Here is a 20,465-nt window from a genome sequence, read left to right on the forward strand (position 1 = left end):
CTTTCAACTTGGCACCGTCATAGGATGCCACCTGTCCAACAAGTCAGTTGGTCATATTTCTGCCCTGTTAGAGTTGCACCCGTCAACTGTAAGAGCTGTTATTGTGAAGAGGAAACGTCTAGGAGCAACGACGGCTCAGATCGGGACCACCGAGTGCTGAAGCACGTAGCGCGTAAAAATGAAAGCAACGTCAGCATGTTGCTGGGAAATTGGTTTTCCAGCCGCACACAGTCCTAAGATCACCATGTGTAATGCCAAGCGTCGGGTGGAGTGGTGTAAAGCTCGCTGCCATTGGACTCTGGAGCAGTGGAAATGCGTTCTCTGGAGTGATGAATCACGCTTCACCATCTGGCAGTCTAACGGACAAATCGCGATTTGGAGGATGCCAGGAGAACACTAACCTGCCCGAATGCATAGTGCCAGCTGTAAAGTTTGGTGGAGGATGAATAATGTTCTGGGGCTGTTTTTCATGGTTCAGGCTAGGCCCCTTAGTTCCAGTGAAGGGAAATCTTAATGCTACAGCATACAAATCAAATCTTATTTGTCACATGCACCGAATACAACAGGTATTACCTTGAAACGCTTACTTACAAGCCCTTAACCAACAAAGCAGTTATAAGAAAATATAGTTAAGAAGTTACAATGACATTCTAGACAATTCTGTGCTTCCAACTTTGTGGCAACAGTTTGGGAAAAGCCCTTTCCTGGCACAAAGCGAGGTCCATACAGAAATGGTTTGTCGAGATCGGTGTGGAATAACTTCACTGGCCTGCACAGAGCCCGGACCGAAACCCCTTTGGGATGATTTGGAATGCCAACTGCAGGCCTAATCACCCAACATCAATGTCCGACCTCACTAATGCTCTTAGGTTCAAATCAAATCAAATCAAATGTATTTATATAGCCCTTTGTACATCAGCTGGTATCTCAAAGTGCTGTACAGATTGAATGGAATCATGTCCCCGCAGCAATGTTCCAACATCTAGTGGAAAGCCAGAAGAGTGGAGGCAGTTAGGCAGTTATAGCAGCAAAGGGGGGACCAACTCCATTTTAATGCCCATGATTTTGGAATGAGACAAGCATCAATATATTAATTTACAAACCAGTTTGTACCTACACTAGTTACACTTCAGGTATATTGTTTGAGCAATAGCATATAGAACTCATTTAAAATGGAATCCAAAAGGAGAGTTTGTTATTGGTTTGGCATTTTTTGACTAAAAGCTACTAGTGCTGTGAGCAGGAGACGGAGGCTTGCTGTCACACCACCTCCCTACCAATACTATGTTGTGTCTTCTTGATGAACATCCATTGGTATTGTTGGACAAACATGTAAAGGTTACTATAATGTCAGCTGTATGTCAGAAGGGGTGCTGTTTGCCCTGTTGTAGATCACATTAGCATAATCCATAGTTTGGCTAACAAAGTGTTCCTTTGCCCAGTGTGAAGGCTGAGACATGCTCTGGATTAGAATGGATCTGGGTGGTGGGTGTGATGAGGACACCCAGATATATTTATCAGCCAAATGTACAGTATATTACACTGTATATAGAGTTTATGCCTTACAATGTCTCTGTGTGTGTATTTGTTTGTGTGCTGGAAACCACAGACATGCTGAGTACTGTCTGGAACATTCAGTGACATTGACATAATTGCAGACGTAGCTTTAGTGGTTTCTAAAATGTTATCTCTCTCTCCCCCCCCCCCCTCTCTCTCTCTCTCTCTCTCTCTGTGTCTGTCTCTGTCTCTCTCTCTCTCTCCCCCTCCTCCCTCTCCCCCCTCTCTCTCTCTCACCTTCCCTCTCCCCTCCTCCCTCTCCCCCCCTCTCTCTCTCTCACCTTCCCTCTCCCCTCCTCCCTCTCCCCTCCTCTCTCTCCCCCCCCCCCTCCCTCTCCCCTCCTCCTCTCTCCCCCCCTCTCTCTCTCTCCCCCTCTCTCTCCCCCTCTCTCTCCCTCTCTCTCTTGCTCTCTCCCCCTCTCTCTCTCCCTCTCTCTCTCTCTCTCTCTCTCCCCCTCTCTCTCTCTCTCTCTCTCGCTCTCTCCCCCTCTCTCTCTCGTCCTTCCACTCTCCCCTCCTCTCTCTCTCTCACTCTCCCCCACCCCCCTCTCTCTCTCTGTCATTATCACACACTGTCGTTCTAGTTCTCTCCTCTCTCTTTTCTTTCTCTGCCCACCTTGCTCTTATTCCTCTACTATCTCTCTTTATTGCTCTGTGTCTCTCTCTTTCCCAAAGTGTTTTCAACTCTCCTCTCACTCCTCCTCCCCAGTCAGCCAGTCCTTGGTGTTGACCTTCAGTGCTGTAGTTAGGTAGTTAGTGGATGACTGTGGTGCTGCCTGCCTGCTGCACTCATTAAGCATTAAAGATGAATAGTTCCATTATAGGAGAGGAGGAAAAAAGACAATCAGTCCAATTAGAGATAATTAAGCGCTTGGAGGGCGAGAGGAGCTGAAGGACGAGGAGACCTGGGCTCGGTAAGTCCTCCTCAGCCCCGGCAGGTGTGTGTGTTTGGGGGGGGTTGCTGAGGCTTGGGGGTCAGTGGAAACACCTCTTGTTGACCTGTGACCCCCTAACCCTGTGTCACTCCCCCTGTCAGTCCCGTGGCATGATGGGAGCTTGTTAAAGAGAGGATGTTTGAAATGCCAAGCCAATACCATCACCTTAACGAACATGCGCACATTTTCATTCTTTCCTTCATGGATTTTATGCTGATGCACTTTCAATATTTATTATGCTGGGATGAAGGAGAAATCCAGGGTCAGAGTCTGAAATCGACATCCCCCTCTGTTTTTCCTATCAGGGCCCTGTTTATTTGTACATTGTTAGTTTGTTATCACTTGGGTCAACTGTGTGATGTACAGTATTTACCTAATTTCTCCCTTCATGTTTTCATCATTATGTGGTGAAATAGAAACAGCTGTACTCCTCTGGGTGTTGCACATGTAGGCCAATAAAAATCATCTGCCACTTGGAGAAATGAGAGAGAAATGAGGACGAGCCTCCTCCAATGGGAGCACTGCTGCTGTCCTAATGGGAAACTCAGGTGGGTCAATATTACATTGTTCAGACACTGAGGAGCAGGAATCTGAGGGAGCTTTATATCACCTGACAGATACATTAGATTGAGCAGAAGTATTTCACAGATTAAAGAAGGGGATTATACATATGTCGTTATGGGTTTGTATTGTGGAATCCTGTGAATGTGTGTTTCAGAGGTAAATAGTGCGTGACAGAGGGCCTATTCTCCTTGTGTTAGGGCCCCTGCCTTCTGCCTGGTGTGTGTTTGTGTAGTTGGGCGTGCAGCTAGCTCTGGTTTCTGTTTGTCAGGCGTCTCTGTTCCCTCTATTCCCTGCTCAGGCCAGTCACTATGGGCCCTGTGCGCATCAGAAACCATTATATCTAATGGCTTTTCCACGTATCATTCTCCCCGTGTTATGACACTTATTTTATGACTGTTAACATATCAAATATTTAAATAAACAGAATAGGGGCTGGCTGATGCTGGAGGGAGAGACATGCATTTCCGTGCACACAGCCTACAGGCAGACAGCGAGAAAGAAGAGAAAGAAGAGAGGGGGAAGAGAGGAGAGGAAGGGAGGAAAATTTGTCAGACGTAGGGAAGAGAAATGTTTAGCTTGCCTCCAATCAAAGTGGCGGAGGATGTTTTTTCACATTTGCCTCGCAGTAGCTGGTGGCGGCCACCGGCAGAGGGTACATCCGACAGCGTTTCTCCTGGGCCGGGGCCGACGGCGGGGCCCCAGTGGCTTGTAAAAGCAGACCAGCGTAGTGTACCAATATCAATCGCGTGCCAAGGAGAGCGAGCTGGAGAGAAAGTTGACATAAAAACAGAACATAACACAACAATGTTTATGTTAGAAAAGAAAGAGGGAGGGAGCGGTAGAAGACTGGTATCTGTATATCAGTATCTGATATCTGTATCTCTCTGTTTCCTATAGAGAGACAGAGAGAGAGAGAGAGAGAGAGAGAGAGAGAGAGAGAGAGAGAGAGAGAGAGAGAGAGAGCGAGAAAGCAACGTGCAGAAGCAACAGGGTCTTGTGGCTGAGCCGAACCGAGCATCTTGTGTCTGGCTGCGTTAGTCGGAGGCCCATTACGTTCAGGCTAATCTTAAAATAATTAATTGTAAGTCGGTGCTTTTAAAGAGTATTGTAATTGAATCCTAAATTAGGCCTGGGAAAGAGGACACATCCAGCTTTACTGTGAGCCTGCTCCCTTTCCATCCCTCCCTCCTCCTCCTCCTCCTCCTCCTCCTTCTCCTCCTCCTCCTCCCTCCATCCTTCACACTCTCCCTCCTTCATGCGGAGGAGAGAGAATGCGAGGCAGGAAATGCTAATGAAATGCATATTTGGGGAAAAATGGCCATCTATAACCTATCTGTGTTCTTTGAATTTAAATGATGTGTGTGTGAGTGGTGTGATGTATTGTGCTTGTAGAAGGGGCATTCCGTCAGGCTTTTATTCCTGTAAACAAATGTGAGATAAAGAAGAAAAGTGGAGTAATACAGTAAACAGAATGGAATGAATAAATGTAGCTTTTGTTGTGAATAATTTGTGAGGGATGGAAGAGAAAGCTATGTTTCCTCAGAGAAGATTGACATTTTGGTTTAATATTGTTACTGCTGACTGAATTGAAAGATATTGGATATTGGCAACGGCAGGGTTTGTGCATTGCTGTTGCCTTTGTTTTGCTATTGTTTTGCTCTCCATGGTCGTAGCCTAGGAATGGAGTCCTGCTCGGAGAGAACCTGTAAAAGCAGCTCAATGTGCTTCCACTTACCCATGCTGCCTCCCAGATGCTTGGCCTGCCTGCACCACGACCCCTCCCTGGCTCGCTGGATCAAAGCTCTGGGATGGGGCTGCCCTCCATAAAACATCTGCCTCTATGTGACTTGACGAGAGGAATCAGAAGAAAGGTGGTGTTGGCTTTGAGCTCAGATAGAGGGTTTGATCTCCATGGGGAAACATGGGAACCCTTATGGTGAGACCTGAACCAATTGTGTTGGATGTGTAGTTTACTGCTGGGTCTGTATTGGGAGTACTGGGACTATTAGAATAAATAGTGTAGAACGGACTCTTATTCCTCTTATTATGTTTCTATCTATGGATCAAACAACACATTCCTTCCACAGTAGAAGTATTGCCAAGTGTCTGTCCACTGTCCAAGACTTCACAAACAGCTTGTTCTCCCAGCATCTGGCTCCAGATGTAATGATGAAGCCAAGTACACATGGTGAAATTAAGCAGACTGGGCAGTTCAATTGAAGGGATTGCTATGGCCTCTCTATGTTTTAATATGTCTGTGCTTTAAATACACAGCAATAAAAATGTGTTATGGTTGTAGTCTATTAAAAATAAGAGAAATGAAGGTGGGTATTTTTATTAACCAATTGCTTGTCCAGACCAGGGCGCATCTTGACAGTATTGGTGTTGATAAATAAAGCCTTAGTTCACTGTTCCATAGCCGTAGTCTTTAGTGATGCTTCTTCAGGCTGAGAGGCCTTGAAGTGTTTCCCCTGAGATTGTTTCTGCAGCAGTGGCAGAATTAGCAGGAGGGGGGTCTTCCTGGGGCATACATCAATACTGTGCGCCACTGCTAAATTCATTTAGGGGAAACACTGCATTGGGGTGTGGCTGGAGCCTGGGTGTGTGGCTGGAGCCTGGACAGGCATTAGGCTTTAGGCTTGCTCTCATTGATCGCTCAGCACCACCACCATGCTCTCATCCAGTTTGCTGATTGATTCAGAGGTCTTAAGAGATTGGAAGTGACCTGGGCTCAGTGCTCTCCTCTGGATTGGCCTGGAGAGGCCATGGGGGTCACAGCCAGCCCATTTCCAGACAACTCCCGGGTCAACCAGCCCATTCAGCCAGAGGCACAGGGAATTAAGAGGAACATCAACACCCTGATGCTCTTGCCTTGTGCCGCTTGGAAGGGGTGCAAGGTGGGGGAGGGGGGACCTGGCTTTATCCCAGACAACCCCCCAAAAGACACGCATGCACACCCTCTCCATCCAGCCTCAGTTCTCTGAATGTAACTGCAGTGTGATGTATTCACCAGCCTGCTGTTGTCTCATCCATACAATGTCCTGACAATGATAAATCAACAGCAGCCAGTGCATCATGTAGAATTTTTTTTTTCTAATTAACTTAGTAAATTTCCCGCTGCGCTATCAGACAGTCGCCGTGCCTCGTACGGAGTCCGATAATGAAATCAATTTGGTTCAAATTGTTTCAGGTGACTTTTAATGAGTATCTTATAACTGCCGGAGGATAGAAGGTCAGGATATCTGTTTGTTGTTTTATAAGTGATGAATCGCTCCACTGAAAACATGGATATCCAGAGAGGACTAGGCTGGGGTCCAAAGCACAATGACATTGTGTCATTCACTCCCTGTAGTGTAGTGGTCATTCACTAAGACTGCACTATGGCTTTGAATGCTGTACTTGAGGAGGGATAGAAGGTAGCATATCCAATGGATTGATGAAGACCTAAGGGTTGAATCATTGCCATAATAATTTGGGAGCGTTCTTTATACTGTAGCAGTGCAGTCTTCCATTTTCATAATGCACGACTCGAGGCTATACTCCTCTTGCTCCATGGTTAGGGGAGCAGCTGAATAGCCTGTTTATTATTAGAGCAGCTAGAAGCAGAGAGGCTGATGAAAGAGAGAAGGAGAGAGTGTAGTTCTGCCCAGAGGAACCTTTAACTTCATTTGTGTATCTATTGCTCCTCTTAATATTCAATTCTGTATTTTTCCTCTTCTCTGAACACATTACCGGCGAATAGCCATTGCTAATTCATAAACACACTTGATAATTCTGCCTCATTTATAGTTATTGGAGCCAATAACTATTACTTCTCTTCCAGACCATTCTATTAGCCTAAGGGGTGATTCCCCTGAATCGCTAAAGTGTAGATTTAATATCAGTGTTTATGGAGGCTCAGGTCTCTAAAGAGAGAAAAAACACAGCACATTTCCTCAATAAACGAATAGCCTCTCCTCTCTCCCTGGGGCGATGGATTTATTGTGCTGTTTTTTCCTCTTTCATATGGTTGCGGAACGCGCCCGGCGCCCCCAAGCGTCTCGTCTCCCCAGCAGCCTGCCTTTCTGCCTGGCTCTCTGCCTGGCCTGCCAGGCTCTCTGTCTCTGTCTGTCTCTGACTGGGAGGGAGCACATTCCTCTCGTGCCACGACTGCCCTCCCTCACATGAAATAACTGTGTAGCGGCTGAGGCTCTGTCCCAGGGTTCCTGCTGGCAGGAAGTGAAGCGTCTAGCACTCCAACCGAGCGCAGGCCAGGCCAGCTCCTCAGAGAGGCTGGGAGAGACAGACTCTTCTTTCTTTCTCCTCCACGTCAATATCAGCTCTATCTCCTCGTTCAGACAGCAGCCAGCCAGCAGAGATAGGTCTGATCATCGAGTGTCTCTGATGATTTAATGGTAGAATGAATGGGTACATCTGGCAGTGGCACGAACATGGCAGGCCTGGTATAACACTGACAATCCATTACTGTTGATAGACTGCCTGGCGAGAGATACAGGATACTGGCATGGATGTGGTGTGGTAAGAGCTGGGTTGGTGTGTTCCATGTTGTTTGTGTCCCTGCTGCTGTGAATGTGTCTCTGTCTGTTAAGTGCTGTATTTGTTTTCATTCTGTGCTGGTGTGTTTGTGTCAAGTCGTCTCGTCGTCACAAGTCTCATTTTTACATTGAGTTTCTTTCCCAGGAGGATAAGAGTTCCTGCCATCCTCATCCTCAAACCCAATCTCTTCTCAGACAGATGAGCACCCCTCCCTCCCTCCCTCTCTCTCCCCCTCTCCCTCCCTCTGTTCCCTGCTCTAACGACGGCTGCGTGCTCGACGTGAGGAGCCAAAAGCTCTGCCACTTTACTTTAGCGCAGGGGGATGTGTTTTCAGACACACGGGATGTGTTGTAAATATTGGTGTCAAACACGGAGGGCACTATTACCAACCAGCACCCCAGCATCCTAACACCAGGGAGAGCAATTACCAGCATGATCTCAACACAATAGTATGATGCTACTGCTGCCTGCCTGCATGACAACAACGGACTCTTATCTGCCTCCTCTCTCTCTCGCTCTCTCTCTCTCTCTCTCTCTCTCTCTCTCTCTCTCTCTCTCTCTCTCTCTCTCTCTCTCTCTCTCTCTCTCTCTCTCTCTCTCTCTCTCTCTCTCTCTCTCTCTCTCTCTCTCTCTCTCTCTCTCTCTCTCTCTCTCTCTCTCTCTCACACACACACACATCTATATGACTACTCTGTCTCTCTACTCTCTGTCAATCTCCCTCCCTGTAATAATTGAATGCATCTCGTTCCTAGCCGGCCTTAATAAAAAATAAAAATAATATCCCATTTAGCAGACGCTTTTGTCCAAAGCGACTTACAAGTCGGCTGGGGCCACTACTTTTTGCATATGGGTGGCCCCAGTGGGAAACCCAGGACTGAGCCTGTGCCACCCAGGACTGAGCCTGTTGGACTGAGCCTGTTGCTCCACCTTGACTCCGCAGGGACCATTCACACGCTCACTGCTGACATTTGCTAAGAGACATTTTGCAACATGGTCGAGGATTGACATGTTAAGCAGATTGAGATTTTTGTCTCTATAATGATTCACTGATGCACTTTGAATTCAGTCCTGGGAAAGCACACTTTGATCACAAAGTCAATGTTGTTGTAGGGATTTTAACCGTTTACCAGCAGTGTACGGTGCTGTTACAGGCTGATTGTTACATGGAGCCCCTCCATAACATTAGTTTAAAAAATGCTTGACACAAGACCATTCACTTTAGTAGTTCAGTCTCAGTGACTGTGTAAAACAACCTCTCCCTCAACGTGGTTAAGACAAAGGAGATGATTGTGGACTACAGGAAAAGGAAGACCGAGCACGCCCCCATTCTCATTGACAGGGCTGCAGTGGAGCAGGTTGAGAGCTTCAAGTTCCTTGGTGTCTACATCACCAACAAACTAGAATGGTCGAAGCACACCAAGACAGTCGTGAAGAGGGCACAACAAAACCTATTCCCTCTCAGGAGAATGAAAATATTTGTCATGGCTCCTCAGATCCTAAAAAGGTTCTACAGCTGCACCATTGAGAGCATCCTGACTGGCTGCATCACTGCCTGGTATGGCAACTGCTCTGCCTCTGACTGCAAGGCACTACAGTGGGTTGTGCGTACGGCACAGTACATCACTGGGGCCAAGCTACCTGCCATCCAGGACCTCTATACCAGGCGGTGTCAGAGGAAGGTCCTAAAAATTGTCAAAGACTCCAGCCACCCTAGTCATAGACTGTTCTCTCTGTTACGAGCACCAAGTCTAGTTCCAAGAGACTTCTAAACAGCTTCTTCCCACAAGCTATAAGACTCCTGAACAACTAATCAAATGGCTACCCAGACTATTTGCATTGCCAACCCCAATCTTTTACGCTGCTGCTGCTCTCTGTTTGTTATCTATGCATAGTCACTTTAACAACTCTACCTACATGTACATTTTACCTCAATTACCTTGACAAACTGGTACCCCCGCACATTGACTCTGTACCGGTTCCCTCTGTATATAGCCTCCACATTGACTCTGTACCGGTACCCCCTGTATATAGCCTCCACATTGACTCTGTACCAGTACCCCCTGTATATAGCCTCCACATTGACTCTGTACCGGTACCCCCTCTATATAGCCTCCACATTGACTCTGTACCGGTACCCCCTATATATAGGCTCCACATTGACTCTGTACCGGTACCCCCTGTATATAGCCTCCACATTGACTCTGTACCGGTACCCCCTGTATATAGCCTCCACATTGACTCTGTACCGGTACCCCCTGTATATAGCCTCCACATTGACTCTGTAACGGTACCCCCTGTATATAGCCTCCACATTGACTCTGTACCGGTACCCCCTGTATATAGCCTCCACATTGACTCTGTACCGGTACCCCCTCTATATAGCCTCCACATTGACTCTGTACCAGTACCCCCTGTATATAGCCTCCACATTGACTCTGTACCGGTACCCCCTCTATATAGCCTCCACATTGACTCTGTACCGGTACCCCCTGTATATAGCCTCCACATTGACTCTGTACCGGTACCCCCTGTATATAGCCTCCACATTGACTCTGTACCAGTACCCCTGTATATAGCCTCCACATTGACTCTGTACCGGTACCCCCTCTATATAGCCTCCACATTGACTCTGTACCGGTACCCCCTATATATAGGCTCCACATTGACTCTGTACCGGTACCCCCTGTATATAGCCTCCACATTGACTCTGTACCGGTACCCCCTGTATATAGCCTCCACATTGACTCTGTACCGGTACCCCCTGTATATAGCCTCCACATTGACTCTGTACTGGCACCTCCTGTATATAGCCTCCACATTGACTCTGTACCATTAACCCTGTATATAGCCTCCACATTGACTCTGTACCGGTACCTCCTGTATATAGCCTCCACATTGACTCTGTACCGGTACCTCCTGTATATAGCCTCCACATTGACTCTGTACCGGTACCCCCTGTATATAGCCTCCACATTGACTCTGTACCGGTACCCCCTGTATATAGCCTCCACATTGACTCTGTACCAGTACCCCCTGTATATAGCCTCCACATTGACTCTGTACCGGTACCCCCTGTATATAGCCTCCACATTGACTCTGTACCGGTACCCCCTCTATATAGCCTCCACATTGACTCTGTACCGGTACCCCCTATATATAGCCTCCACATTGACTCTGTACCATTAACCCTGTATATAGCCTCCACATTGACTCTGTACCGGTACCTCCTGTATATAGCCTCCACATTGACTCTGTACCGGTACCTCCTGTATATAGCCTCCACATTGACTCTGTACCGGTACCCCCTGTATATAGCCTCCACATTGACTCTGTACCGGTACCCCCTGTATATAGCCTCCACATTGACTCTGTACCGGTACCCCCTGTATATAGCCTCCACATTGACTCTGTACTGGTACCCCCCGTATATAGCCCCACTATTGCTATTTTACTGCTGCTCTTTAATGACTTGTTACTGTAATTTCCTTATTTTTTTCTGTATTTTTCTTAACTGCAATGTTGGTTAAGGGCTTGTAAGTAAGCATTCACTGTAAGGTCTACAGCTGTTGTATTCAGCGCATGTGACAAATAACATTTGATTTGATAAAAGACTGGGTAAGAGTATTCTCTTGTGATTTGTTTTCAAGGAATGCACATATTTACCATTTGCCATCAGATGATGTATTTTGCTGTCATCGTGGCTGGGCAGTTAAGAGTTAACGTGCCTGCTCCTCTCCTCTTGATGACATCAGTATTGTCTTTGCATCCATGAAATTAAATGTCTAATCTTAGTCAGCAGGAGTGGGGAATTCACACACATTAATATGGAGCTCGATCTCCTCTCCCCTCCTCTGCAGTCTCTCCCTCCCTGTTCTCTTCAGTATGAAACGGTCTATGTTTGGAACTAATGCAGGGCTTTGTACTGCAGGCACAGACGTAGTGTTACATTTATAGTACCGCTTGTCCTAGCACAAGAGTGTTGCACATGGAATAATGATAACACAGCTAGCAGTTAGCTGGGGAACGATATGATGGTCATTGTATTTAATAAATGACCATGTCCATGGTGTCCAGAATCACTATGTTGTGAGGCTTGGGACTGGACCACAGCAGCCAACGACAGCTAGCTAAAAGGGCTTTTCTCTGGGTGGGCTCAGACCTCTCTCCTCTCCCTCTGACCATCCATCCAGCTCAGCCATGGACCAAACCCAGGTCAGAAGAGACAGGTCAGAGGAGACAGGTCAAAGGTGACAGGAGAGAGGAGACAGGAGAGAGGAGACAGGTCAGAGGAGACAGGAAAGAGGAGAGAGGAGACAGGTCAGAGGAGACAGGTCAGAGGAGAGAGGAGACAGGAAAGAGGAGACAGGTCAGAGGAGACAGGAGAGAGGAGACAGGTCAGAGGAGACAGGTCAGAGGAGAGAGGAGACAGGAGAGAGGAGACAGGAAAGAGGAGACAGGTCAGAGGAGACAGGAGAGAGGAGACAGGTCAGAGGAGAGAAGAGAGAGGAGACAGGTCAGAGGAGACAGGTCAGAGGAGACAGGTCAGAGGAGAGAAGAGAGAGGAGACAGGTCAGAGGAGACAGGTCAGGGGAGAGAAGAGAGAGGAGACAGGTCAGAGGAGACAGGTCAGAGGAGACAGGTCAGAGGAGAGAAGAGAGAGGAGACAGGTCAGAGGAGACAGGTCAGGGGAGAGAAGAGAGAGGAGACAGGTCAGAGGAGACAGGTCAGAGGAGAGAAGAGAGAGGACACAGGTCAGAGGAGACAGGTCAGAGGAGAGAGGAGACAGGTCAGAGGAGAGAGGAGAGAGGAGACAGGTCAGAGAAGAGAAGAGAGAGGAGACAGGTCAGAGGAGACAGGTCAGAGGAGAGAAGAGAGAGGAGACAGGTCAGAGGAGACAGGTCAGATGAGAGAAGAGAGAGGAGACAGGTCAGAGGAGACAGGTCAGAGGAGAGAGGAGACAGGTCAGAGGAGACAGGTCAGAGAAGAGAAGAGAGAGGAGACAGGTCAGAGAAGAGAAGAGAAGAGAGAGGAGACAGGTCAGAGGAGACAGGTCAGAGGAGAGAAGAGAGAGGAGACAGGTCAGAGGAGACAGGTCAGAGGAGAGAAGAGAGAGGAGACAGGTCAGAGGAGACAGGTCAGAGGAGACAGTTCAGAGGAGAGAGGAGACAGGTCAGAGGAGACAGGTCAGAGGAGAGAGGAGACAGGTCAGAGGAGACAGCTCAGAGGAGAGAAGAGAGAGGAGACAGGTCAGAGGAGAGAAGAGAGAGGAGACAGGTCAGAGGAGACAGGTCAGAGGAGAGAAGAGAGAGGAGACAGGTCAGAGGAGACAGGTCAGAGGAGAGAGGAGACAGGTACGGATGAGACAGGTCAGAGGAGAGAGGTCAGAGGAGACAGGAGAGAGGAGACAGGATAAACATGTTAGCAGGTGGGGCTGGTGTGAAGCTAGAGCTGGACACAGACAGTAAATTTCTGTAATGACAGTCTGTTGGAGGAAGGTGGTGATTTGGTCATCTGTGTGGAGGACAGGACAGTGATGACCACAGTGACTGGCCAGAATGCCTGGCCTGGCTGTAGGGCTGGAGCCATGTGTGGGTGTTTGTGAGCTTGGCAGGTCTATCACTGCTTTCAGCAGCTCCAAGACTAGCAGTTTCTGATGGAGCTGCATATGAACACATGCAGGCAATCACATTTTCACTGCAACATGTAGACCAATAGGAGGCAACCATTTATGTCCCCACATTCAAAATCGAAGTACATTAATAATAATTAAGTAATATTGTTTTTATGTCTATGTGATTTTGATGGGTAAAGTCTGTTGTTTCCTAATCCACATTTCACTATGTTTTGTGGGGATTATTTTGTTTTTGCTGATTAACAACTTTGCACATTAAAGTGAAAGACTGTAACCATGTTGAAGTCAGAAAATCAGAGTCAATAGAACTCTGAAAAGCAATTTAAGCAGTTTCATTCGGTTGTCATTTTTCTAGTGTTCCTTTCTTAATAGCTTTGTTTTGCAATAAGCTCACGAGAGTTGGAAACTGCAGGGGAGTTCATGAATTGAATTTCAGATTTAGCACTGAATTAGTATTCTCTTAACACCTCAATTGAATGGCATGCCCAGATGAACAAAACTGAAAATACATTGGAACAAATAAAGAAATTGTACTCTATTCCCTGTGACAGTTTTATCTACTGTCCCTCTTTCTGAAAAAACATGGTTCAATTTATATTATTAATCTTTTCAAAAGTACATCCGTTTCTCCAAGGAAAAAAAACATTTATATATGCTATCAAGTCTTTTGGTGTAGTATGAACTAGATAGTTGGCTCATCCCCGGAAATAGGCCTCGTTTGGGATGACATCTCATTTAATAGAACTTTACAGGACAATATTGGAGTAACACTTAAATCACTTTAGACAATCTGAAGTTAGTTTAGAAAATCTTCCGTGTGTTGCGCCAGCCTCCATGGGTTTAACTGCAGTGATGTTGTAACTTTAGCTCTCACTAGGCTTCCATTTGAATGATGTGTTTCCTTCCCCACACTAGGGAGAACTTATTCCTGGTCTGAGTTTAGCAGTGGCACTCTGAACTTGGCAGTGACATGAGGGGATTTGCTCAAGTTGGGCTCAGTGTATTGGCAAAGGGATTCCACTTGAGACAGACCAGGGAGGGGAGGGGAGGAGAGGGGAGAGAGGGAATAGAGGGAGGAGAGGGGAGAGAGGGGAGAGAGGGATGGAGCGAGAGAGGGAGGGAGGGCAACCTGAGTGCATCCCATATCGCAGCAGAGTGAGTGGCAGAGTGCCTAGATCTGTGGATTGAAGAGTGGTGCCCTTTAGCCACACAGGCCTGTCTAATTAATATGAATGTTAGGCAGGGAGGGAGGGGAGTGCAGCCTGCTGCAGAGAGAAAACAGTAACACCACACTAGGGCTGACCCCATTTAGTCGACTGGTCGATTGTTTGGTCAATAGGCCATTGGTCGACCAAGATTTTTTTAGTCCAGCCGTGGCAAATAAATACAACATATTACACAGGAGACACCTGTCTGATTCACGCCTGTCTGATTCACGCCTGTCTGATTCACGCCTGTATGAGTGGACTAATCCATTGTGGAGGCTGGGATGGCACACCAGTATCACCAACAATACATTTACTGTTAATTCCCATTATTTATCATCTACAATGTTTGTTTGGTTACCATAATTTCTGTTAATCCAGTCAATATATTATTACTACAGTCTTACCGTTGTCATTGTAGGAGTGGACACATTGTTTGCAGAGCGCACAACCTAGGCTACACTTGTGGGATTTTTGGGGGTTTATTTAATTCCATTTATGAGTTGTCAATTTGTTCATTGTCTTTTGTTTGGAGAGCTCCTGTCAGTCTTGAGAAAGGTAACACACCTGGTTACACATATAGAAGGAAGAGTAGTGTACCTGGCCTGCGCGCAAATGTAGGCCTATAAATGTAGGCCTATAAATGTAGACCTATAAATGTAGGTCTATAAATGTAGGTCTATAAATGTAAGCCTATAAATGTAGGTCTATAAATGTAGGTCTATAAATGTAGGCCTATAAATGTAGGTCTATAAATGTAGGCCTAACAATGTAGGCCTATAAATGTAGGCCTATAAATGTAGGTCTATAAATGTAGGCCTATAAATGTAGGCCTATAAATGTAGGTCTATAAATGTAGGCCTAACAATGTAGGCCTATAAATGTAGGCCTATAAATGTAGGCCTATAAATGTAGGTCTATAAATGTAGGCCTATAAATGTAGGCCTGTAAATGTAGGTCTATAAATGTAGGCCTATAAATGTAGGCCTATAAATGTAGACCTATAAATGTAGGTAGACCTATAAATGTAGGTCTATAAATGTAGGTCTATAAATGTAGGCCTATAAATGTAGGCCTATAAATGTAGGTCTATAAATGTAGGCCTAACAATGTAGGCCTATAAATGTAGGTCTATAAATGTAGGCCTATAAATGTAGGCCTATAAATGTAGGTCTATAAATGTAGGCCTAACAATGTAGGCCTATAAATGTAGGTCTATAAATGTAGGCCTATAAATGTAGGCCTATAAATGTAGGCCTATAAATGTAGGTCTATAAATGTAGGCCTATAAATGTAGGCCTATAAATGTAGACCTAGAAATGTAGGTCTATAAATGTAGGCCTATAAATGTAGGCCTATAAATGTAGGTCTATAAATGTAGACCTATAAATGTAGGCCTATAAATGTAGGCCTATAAATGTAGGTCTAAATATGTAGGCCTATAAATGTAGGCCTATACATGTAGGCCTATAAATGTAGACCTATAAATGTAGGTCTATAAATGTAGGCCTATAAATGTAGGTCTATAAATGTAGGCCTATAAATATATGTCTATAAATGTAGGTCTATAAATGTATGCCTATAAATGTAGACCTATAAATGTTCCCATTTGGAAATCTGATACTATTTCTGATTGTCTTCACTTACCATCACTGTGGTGCTTCTCAGTAAATTAAGTCTGTTTTTACATCCATTGAGAATGACAATAGTTCTTCAATGTTGCCTGTTTGAAAAATATTTCCAGCTTTCTCCCTTTCCTATTACTACTAGGCAGGCTCTGTTTCGGTGGAAAGGTGATAAAATAGGCCTACCCGATTACTTCTTATCCCTTGCTAAACAGCCTAATGCTGTCTGTCTGTCTGTCTGTCTGTCTGTCTGTCTGTCTGTCTGTCTGTCTGTCTGTCTGTCTGTCTGTCTGTCTGTCTGTCTGTCTGTCTGTCTGTCTGTCTGTCTGGTTACACATATATAAGGAAGAGTAGTATACCTGGCCTGCGCGCAAATGTAGGCCTATAAATGTAGGTCTATAAATGTATGCCTATAAATGTAGACCTATAAATGTTCCCATTTGGGAATCTGATACTATTTCTGATTGTCTTCACTTACCATCACTGTGGTGCTTCTCAGTAAATTAAGTCTGTTTTTACATCCATTGAGAATGACAATAGTTCTTCAATGTTGCCTGTTTGAAAAATATTTCCAGCTTTCTCCCTTTCCTATTACTACTAGGCAGGCTCTGTTTCGGTGGAAAGGTGATAAAATAGGCCTACCCGATTACTTCTTATCCCTTGCTAAACAGCCTAATGCTGTCTGTCTGTCTGTCTGTCTGTCTGTCTGTCTGTCTGTCTGTCTGTCTGTCTGTCCGGAGCTCACTGGCGCTGGACACTTTGAGGGCCCCCAATATTTTATACAATGTTTGCTAGCACAAGCTTCAGCTGGCCCAAGCTAATACAATAGTTGATACAATGTTTCAAGTTCCTTGCAGACAGGCCATGCATAGCCAATGTGATTTATAGGATATTTATTTCTATCAGGATATTTTCTACCTTCGGGCTGCAATGTATTTTATGTCATTTATTTGTTGGCTTTATGTGGGCTATTTTTACATATTGGCAATGACAATAGAAGTTACTTTTAGATTTGTATCATTTTCATTTAGATAGAATTTTGATTAACCACATGACATTGATTTTGAGATATGAAGACTTTACTATAAATTAAATTAAACTCTGTGTATAATGTTTTTATTTCAGTGCTTAAAGCATCAGAAAAGCTCAGTAGCCTCCACATAGTTGCTTTTATTCAAACATAAGGTGTGTCTATATCTGGAAAAATACACGTTGAAAAATGTGACTCTCGATCAACCAACATTTTTTAGTTGGTGACTGCCCTTCAGTAGCTGTATGTGTGCTTGGGTTTGTGTGTGTGTGTGTGTGTGTGAGTCCGCTTCATAACACACATACTGTAGTATCATCACTCTTTGCTCCGCATTATGGCACTTGTTTCCACTTTTTTTGTCAGATTGTAGCCACTGGTGATTGAGTGAGTGAGTGGTTGTGGTCATCAGTCTGTGGTCAGTGGTTGTGGTTGGTTCAGTGATTGGCAGAGCTGTATCATGGCTATTTGGAACAATTTTAAGAGCAAACAGGCTACAGAAAAGACCATCCGTCAACCCTGCTCACAGAATATTGACTTTGTTTTTTAATATTATTTATATAGAAAAATTGCATTTACTACATAAAAATGTTTGAACAAACGTTATACAACTTCCCACAACTGAATGAATGCGGTGGATTTGCTCCTTGACATACAGTTGAAGTCGAAAATTAGCATACACCTTACATTTAAAGACATTTAAACTCAGTTTTTCACAATTCCTGACATTTAATCCAAGCAAGAATTCCCTGTCTTAGGTCAGTTAGGATCACCACTTTATTTTCAGAATGTGAAATTTCAGAACAATAGTAGAGAGAATGATTTATTTCAGCTTTTATTTATTTCATCCCATTCCTCCTGACATAGCTGGTGTAACTGAGTCAGGTTTGTAGGCCTCCTTGCTCACACATGCTTTTCAGTTCTTCACACACATTTTCTATAGGAATGAGGTCAGGGCTTTGTGATGGCCACTCCAATACCTTGACTTTGTTGTACCTAAGCCATTTTGCCACAACGTTGGAAGTATGCTTGGGGTCATTGTCAATTTGGAAGCCCATTTGAGACCAAGCTTCAACTTCCTGACTGATGTCTTGAGATGTTGCTTCAATATATCCACTTTTTTTAAATGTAATTTTACCTTTATTTAACTAGGCAAGTCAGTTAAGAACCAATTCTTATTTTCAATGACGGCCTAGGAACAGCGGGTTCACTGTCTTGTTCAGGGGCAGAACGACAGATTTGTACCTTGTCAGCTCGGAGATTCGAACTTGCAACCTTTCGGTTACTAGTCCAACGCCCTAACCACTAGCCTACGCTGCTGCCCCGGCTGCTGCCCCCGTCCACAATTGTCTTCCCTCATGAGGCCATCTATTTTGTGAAGTGCACCAGTCCCTCATGTAGAAAAGCATCCCCACAACATGATGCTGCCATCCCCGTGCTTCATGATTGGGATGATTGGCTTGCAAGCCTCCCCCTTTTTCATCCAAACATGTCGATGGTCATTATGGCCAAACAGTTTATTTTTGTTTCATCAGACCAGAGGACATTTCTCCAAAAAGTACAAACTTTGTCCCCATTTGTAGTTGCAAACTGTAGTCTGGCTTTTTTATGGTGGTTTTGGAGCAGTGGCATCTTCCTTGCTGAGCGGCCTTTCAGGTAATGTCGATATAGGACTCGTTTTACTGTGGATATAGATACTTTTGTACCCGTTTCCTCCAGCATCTTCACAAGGTCCTTTGATGTTGTTCTGGGATTGATTTGCACACGTTAATCTCTAGGAGACAGAACGCGTCTCCTTCCTGAGCGGTATGATGGCTGCGTGGTCCCATGGTGTTTATACTTGCGTGCTATTGTTTGTACAGATGGTACGTGGTACCTTCAGGCATTTGGAAATTGCTCCCAAGGATGAACCAGACTTGTGGAGGTCTACATTTTTTTCTGAGGTCTTGGCTGATTTCTTTTGCTTTTCCCATGATGTCAAGCGAAGAAGCACTGAGGTTAAAGGTAGGCCTTGAAATACATCCACAGGTACACCTCAAATGATGTCAATTAGCCTATCAGAAGCTTCTAAGGCCATGAAATAATTTTCTGAAATTTTCCAAGCTGTTTAAAGGCAAAGTCAACTTAGTCTATGTAATCTTCTGACCCACTGGAATTGTGATACGGTGAATTTGAAGTCAAATCAAATTTCAAATCAAATGTATTTACATAGCCCTTCGTACATCAGCTGATATGTCAAAGTGCTGTACAGAAACCCAGCCTAAAACACCAAACAGCAAGCAATGCAGGTCTAGAAGCACGGTGGCTAGGAAAAACTCCCTAGAAAGGTCAGAACCTAGGAAGAAACCTAGAGAGGAACCAGGGGGTGGCCAGTCCTCTTCTGGCTGTGTCGGGTGAAGATTATAACAGAACATTGCCAAGATGTTCAAATGTTCATAAATGACCAGCAGGGTCAAATATTAATAATCACAGTGGTTGTCGAGGGTGCAACAGGTCAGCACCTCAGGATTAAATGTCAGTTGGCTTTTATATAGATATGACAGATTGACCCTAGCCCCCCGACACATAAACTACTGCAGCATAATTACTGGAGGCTGAGACAGGAGGGGTCGGGAGACACTGTGGCTCCGTCCGACGATACCCCCGGACAGGGCCAAACAGGCAGGATGTAAACCCACTCACTTTGCCAAAGCACAGCCCCCACAGCTCTAGAGGGATATCTTCAACCACCAACTTACCATCCTGAGACAAGGCTGAGTATAGCCCACAAAGATCTCAGCCACGGCACAACCCAAGGGGGGGGTGCCAACCCAGACAGGAAGATCACGTCAGTGACTCAACCCACTCAAGTGACGCACCCCTCCTAGGGACGGCATGGAAGAGCACCAGTAAGCCAGTGACTCAGCCCCTGTAATAGGGTTAGAGGCAGAGAATTCCAGTGGAGAGAGGGGAACCGGCCAGGCAGAGACAGCAAGGGCGGTTCGTTGCTCCAGAGCCTTTCCGTTCACCTTCACACTCCTGGGCCAGACTACACTCAATCATAGGACCTACTGAAGAGATGAGTCTTCAATAAAGACTTAAAGGTTGAGACTGAGTCTGCGTCTCTCACATGGGTAGGCAGACCATTCCATAAAAATGGGGCTCTATAGGAGAAAGCCCTGCGTCCAGCTGTTTGCTTAGAAATTCTAGGGACAGTTAGGAGGCCTGCGTCTTGTGACTGTAGCGTAGTGAAATCATGTGAAAGTGAAGTAATCTGTCTGTAAACAATTGTTGGAAAAATGACTTGTGTCATGCATAAAGTTGATGATCTAACCGACTTGCCAAAACTATAGTTTGTTAACAAGAAATTTGTGGATTGGTTAAGTGTATGTAAACTTGTGACTT

General features: G+C 45.3%; 1 protein-coding gene across 2 annotated transcripts in view; it reads left to right on the forward strand.

Annotated features, from left to right (window-relative positions):
• Positions 1 to 20,465, forward strand: part of LOC135508341 (AT-rich interactive domain-containing protein 1B-like) — a 322,882-nt gene that overhangs the window by 14,484 nt on the left and 287,933 nt on the right. The window lies entirely within an intron of this gene.

This window comes from Oncorhynchus masou, chromosome 21, assembly GCF_036934945.1.
Source record: "Oncorhynchus masou masou isolate Uvic2021 chromosome 21, UVic_Omas_1.1, whole genome shotgun sequence".
Lineage (NCBI taxonomy): Eukaryota > Metazoa > Chordata > Actinopteri > Salmoniformes > Salmonidae > Oncorhynchus > Oncorhynchus masou.